Consider the following 6,042-nt stretch of genomic DNA (forward strand, 5'->3'; position numbering starts at 1 on the left):
CGCTCACACGAGCATTATTTCAGTAAATGATTAAACCAACATTTAATCATTATTTTACCAACTGGTCCTCAAGGGACTTTGGTATTTTTGCTCATTCGAGCATCTGGGCGTTATATGGTGAACCCGTCATCCCATGTAGCCGTAACCTATGTTATTTGCAATAAATCATCATCTCGGTAAAATTAGGGTTTTGAATCCAGAGCTCTGCAGAAACGTGATTCTGAGCAGATTCGAACACTCTGATAATTTTATGTTGATTTCATGATTAACATTCATATTTATTTTGCTCGACCCAGCAGTCAGTAACTTAAATTAATATTTTATTTGGTCCAGCTACCAACAATTCATCAAAAGAACAATATTTGTTCAAACTAGCAATATTCGCTCGAACCGGCAAGGTTTTAACTAGGGTTTTGGTCTGGCGGTCTATACTACACCATTTTAAGGTTTTAGCAACCCAGAGTAGCAACAACACTAATGTCGTTGCGAAATTTCCGTTGCTAATATTTCGCAATCGCGCGTTGCTGTTGCTAATTTCGCAACCCCGAAGATTCTGTTGCGAATAGCAACCGCTAGTTGTTCGTGCATGCGAAGCGCGTGTGTGGTCTTTGACTTGTTTTTACGCCCAAGTCAAAGTTTTGTCAAGTCCTCTTCTTATTTTTTCCACACCTTCAGCCTTATCCGCCTTATCTTTCATCCCTTAAAAGTTTTTTCAGCCACATTTTTTTTGCATCCTCTTTCTTTTTCGAGCTGCAGCTCTGAAGAACCCTAGTTCAACAACTTCAAACCCTTATAACCAGATCGATCACAGGACCACCATCAATCTCTTCACTTCTCAAAACCCCATCTCAGATTCAAAAGCAAACCCTAGTCTCTTCTTCAACTGACTTCTTCTTAATCAATAGCACAAAGTCATCAAAATCAGCTTCAGATCCCCTTTAAAAAAGTCGATTGAACCACAGCAACCCTAATTTGATCTGCAGGTAATTAATCATTTTGTTCTGTGTATATGTTGGTTTTAGGTTTGTGTTTGTTGTCTATGAAATTTGGGTTTTTATGGTTTTCGATTTTGAATGGTTCTCACCTGAGTATGGAACTAAGAGATCATTCTCTTCATCTCTGTTTTTTTAAAAAAAACTTAATACCCAATCTTCTCTAAATTAGGGTCTTTTCAATTTACTGTCTAATGTAATTTGATTGGATTAGTTATGTCAAAACTTATACCCAATCTTGATTTCTTTTTATGTTTCTTCATTAATGGTGATTTCTGAAGGACCTATAATTTCCATGGGTTTGCTTCTGAAGGACCTGTAATGGTGATTGCTTTTATGTTTTTCAATCCAACTTCAATGATTCGGATACCTACGGTTACTATTTAAACGTGAAATGAAACAATTGTAATTGCAGAACTTATTTGAACTAGCGAAATTTGTTGCTACCGAAGGTGATGGTTTGAACTTGCTCTTGGTAGGCAGATACAATTGGGTTTCACATTCTATTCCCCAGTAGAGAAGGCATCAATTGCGTTTGGAACTCCTATTAATTGGACTAAAGGCTTCTTAATAGAAGATGCAGTAAATATATGAACCTGGATGCTATTTATTTTAGTATTACCTTCCCTAGACCACTGTTTGTGTTTGATCTCAGTACCCTTAATATCTGTGTAACTAGGTTGGTTAAGATGTGATGGCAGAATGGCAAAAAATTTGAGTGTTTGTTGAGATATTTGAAAACTTCCCATTGTAGGTGAATGACACAATTGGCACATTATTTCGGGGTACTTCAATAATGACGTCATTGCTGCTGTGATATTGGGTACTGGAACAAAAGAAGCATATATGGAGCGTGCACATGCGATTCCCAAGTGGCATGGACTTTTACCCAAATCAGAAGAGATGGAGGTTATCTTAACTTTGTTTTCTATCATAATTTATTCTGCTCTTGTTTTCTGAATTTTTTTTTTTATATCTGGTTACTGGAACACACATTGTTCTTCATTTACTTTGTCTTTTTGAATGGAAATCACTGACCTGCTGGAAAGGGGAAACTTCTCACATCTTCCTCTAACAGAATATGATCATTCTTTGGATCCCGAGAGTCTAAATGTTGGTGATCAGGTAATATTTTAACTGTAATTTATACTCTGATCAACATTTTTTTCACTCGTCATCCATTTCCATAATATACATGTGGTGCTCGTGTCTCCGCTGAAGAGAAATGGTTATTATTGCACACGACGTCGAATCGTTGATTTCATTGAGCTTGTTGTCTGGCTTCCACCATCTTGTTGTCTGGCTTCCAGTAGCTTGTTGTCTGGCTTCCAGCATTATGCCGTAAAATGGAAATCCCATATGCCATAATTTAGTTAAGGTAAAATTCTGTAGCCTTCTTTTTAGTTCTTCCCATTTTCATTTGTAATTGTTTTTTCTTTTTGCTCACATGTCACGACACTAGTTCATTTCTCACTGATATATTAAGGTTTCTAAACCCTTTGTTTTCTACCAGGACCTGAGAACGATGAACAAGGGAAGCCAGGTGCGTAGGTTTACAGTTGCATGAATTTCATCTGAAAATTTCGCTTTGTCATTCTTCTACAATTCATATATATATTTCTTAGATTATTATTTCGTTATCACATTGGTTACCAATTCCCTAGACTATTCAGCATATCATCGACTAGGCTTTGTTGCTCCAGACTAAGGAGGCCTTATTCTTCTTCCACTAAATTTGTATTTCTATAAGTTAATGCTGCTCATTACATATGTATTACCATTGCGGTACTTTCAAGATTAGCATTGCCTCCGAAAGTTGTTGAAAGGTATGTTATTTTTCTGAGCTTTTGAAGTCTTGCTAAAGAAACCAAGTTTTGATGGTAATTTATTTCTATTTTGTCTCTCTTTTGGTTATGCTTTTAGGTATTGCGACAGTGACAAATGTGTCTGGAAGCACTCACAAATTACTGATAATGTTTTTTTATTGGAACTGTTATCTCCAAGCAAATAAATTTTCCAATTTGCACATTGGAATATATATGTACACAATAATGATTTGCTTCATATGTCTACACTGGAAATAATTGTGTAGATGGTGCGGCTCCAAGGGCAAAGATGAACCAGCAAAAAAGCTTCTAGAGATACACAAAAAGCAGTAAGTGTTTTTACATATACAGTAGTAGCAAATATAGTAGGAATGGAAACCCTGCTCAGAAAAAGAAGTACTTACTCAAGGTTTGGTTTCTGCTTTAAAAACACCAACGCACTTTGGAATGTAGTGTTTCTTTGCTTGAGTAATTTACACGAACTAAACTGTGTGCTATCTGTTGAACGTGAAGTTGATCAGTGAGGAACACGTTGGAGCTTTGGCTATGAGTGAACCCAATGGTAACTTCATTTCCAAACTGAGTGTTTAATGGAGAACTATAACTTACTTTCCAGGAAAACTGTTCTGTTAACAATCTAATTTTTTTTGTAATGACCAGCTGGATCTGATGCTGTTAGCATGAAATGCAAAGCTGATCGCGTAGATGGTGGTTATGTTATTAATGGAAACAAGATGTGGTGCACAAATGGCCCAGTTGCTCAAACATTGGTATTATCATTATCCTATTTTATACTTCCACAATGCATGAAAATTGTCTCAACAACTTCTTACTGCCTATTTCTCATTTAGTACGATTTTTAAAACTTGTTAGAGAAACTCCTCAAGATATACTAAATGGAAAAGTAGTTTACTTACATCATGAGTACCAGTGCCATGTCCTAATTCTCAAGCTCATGACAGATAACACACTATTTCAAATTAACAAATTTAAATCTACTCTTTCCACGGTTAGAAAGTCTTGATACCTCAATTTTGTTTTGGAACCGTAGCCTCTGTGTGGCTTCTTTCTACTGTGGTAATGTTGTGACCCAAGAGAAATTGTTGTTCTGCCATTTTCTGATATGTTGTGTTGTGGTAATAAGACAATTGAACCCTTGGTGAACCATAAAAATCCCAGATCGGGCCTTAGTCCTGCGGTATGAAATCACTCAGGAAAAGGCTATGAAGGGGGCTTATGTACGTAGAGAAAGTGGATATTTGCTGCAACAGTATATATTCAGCATATCATCAACTAGGGTTTAGTTTTTTGTTTGTGACCTCAGTACTAAAACATCAAATTGGTTATTATGTAGGTATTTGGGCTTCAGTCAAAAAGCAGTACTCTGGTGATATTTAAGCAGCAGCTGAATCTACGTAAGCGGAGTCTCGGGATGCTTCTGGTGATATTTTAGTCTTTGTTTCCCTGTTTCTCAATGCCTCTGTCAGTTGACACAAACTAGGTTGTCCATCCATTTATGAACATCAACATAGATCGAATATTGTATGTCAGTCACAAAATTTTGGGTTCAGTAAGTTTACTTGTGCACATTTCTTTTGTAATATCATCTAATGGTGGTTCTCAATAATACAGTTTTGCATCTCCATTGTAGTTTGTATATCTGTGTGGATGTTGAATATTGGGAACTGGGTAATTGCAGGGGGAAATGTGGGGGGAAATGAATATTGACTAGGTCAATGAACTTAGACTTTGACCTTTTTTTTTGTTGTTGCAAAACATCAGCAACGCCGGCACTTTGTTGCTAAATTAGAACCAGAACTAATAAATTAGAACCAGAACCAACAGTATCTAGTTCCGGGTAGGGGTATTCCTGTAATTAGCAACATGTTAGCAACAACGAAGTGTTGTTTCTAATAAAAAATTTAGCAACGGCAACCGATGTTGCGAATTGCCGTTGCTGATGGAGATTAGCAACAGAGCTTATGCCGTTGCTAAAAATTGCGACACCGTGTTTAGTAATGGCAAAGGCCTGTTGCGACCCCGTTAAGCAACAACTACAGTACGTTGCTAATACCTTAAAATGGTGTAGTCCTACGACACGTGTGTTAACCCACGATGAGAATGTGAGCAAGTCGTGCAATCAGTTGGAAGAGTCAGCAAAGTAGTGGGTGGAAAGTTAACCAAGTCTCCGCACGATAAGTAATTGGTTTTAACTAGGGGTGTCAACTTGTCCGGGTCCTCCCGGGTATCACTAGACCCGGACCCGGACCCTACTTATAAAGGTCGGATCCGGTTCCTAACGGTTCCGGATCCGGTTCCTACACTTGTGGACCCCGAACCGGACCCGTTTAAATATTCGGGTACCCGCCGGTCCCGGGTACCCATTGGGTCTTAAGAAAACTATTAAAAAAACCTCAAAAACTTAATATTTGTCTCTTTTTGGCTTGGATTTAAATAACTTTTATAAAATTTATTATTATTTCTTATTAATGTACTAAATAAAGATTAAATGGAAGAGAAAATTTTAAAACAACTAAAATATCAAAGCTAAAACTAGCAAAAACATGAATAAAAGTATGAATAAACGGGTACCCGATACCCGCGGGTACTTAACGGGTATTACCCGTTTGGACCCGTTTAGATTCGGGTCTAATCGGGTAATTACCCGTCGGGTCCTAAGTTGCTAATGGGTCCAACTTTAGGACCCGGAACCGGACCCAAGTCTACCGGATCCGGTTTCGGTTCCGGGTAATGGTACCCATTGACAACCCTAGTTTTAACATGATTTCCCCATTTCTCATTCTCTGATTCCAGCAACTGTCACACTTCATGGGATCATGGTGTTTTCAACTCCGACATTATAAAATGTCCCTGAATCCTGTTTGAAAGGACAAGTTTTCGACACTCGAACAACATTCGCCAAAACGAGCAATTTCTCATCAAAGTTTATACAGATAATCTTTCGTCTACACGAACTCACATAAATTACTCTCAATTGAGCAAAATTCAATCATTCAGAGCATTTTCACGCCAAATTCACAACACACCTACAATCTCAGATCAACATTGATCTCAAGCATTTCTCAGCTTCCCTCCTACAGATCAATCCATCCTATCTTGTGACTGAATTAACTCTGGAACAGCCATTGTTCTTGGTTTAGGCTGGAGTTCTACAGATTGATCTCTCGAACTTAAAGCACTCCCTTCTTGCAGTGCATCTGTGT

General features: G+C 37.8%; 1 long non-coding RNA gene across 8 annotated transcripts; it reads left to right on the forward strand.

The window, feature by feature from the left end:
• Window positions 1–745: 745 nt before the first annotated feature.
• LOC113290102 lies at window positions 746–4,475 on the forward strand. 8 transcript variants are annotated; one of them, XR_003331392.1, is made up of 7 exons: window positions 746–983; window positions 1,747–1,901; window positions 2,071–2,117; window positions 2,214–2,370; window positions 2,506–3,380; window positions 3,479–3,588; window positions 4,173–4,475. It is a non-coding gene; the product is annotated as an uncharacterized LOC113290102 (long non-coding RNA). The 8 variants fall into 8 exon arrangements; XR_003331394.1 differs by having other exon boundaries at window positions 1,747–2,370; window positions 2,506–3,227; window positions 3,332–3,380; XR_003331393.1 differs by having other exon boundaries at window positions 1,747–2,370; window positions 2,506–3,147; window positions 3,332–3,380.
• The last annotated feature ends 1,567 nt before the right edge of the window (window positions 4,476–6,042 follow it).

Source organism: Papaver somniferum, chromosome 6 (assembly GCF_003573695.1).
Source record: "Papaver somniferum cultivar HN1 chromosome 6, ASM357369v1, whole genome shotgun sequence".
Classification (NCBI taxonomy): Eukaryota; Viridiplantae; Streptophyta; class Magnoliopsida; order Ranunculales; family Papaveraceae; genus Papaver; species Papaver somniferum.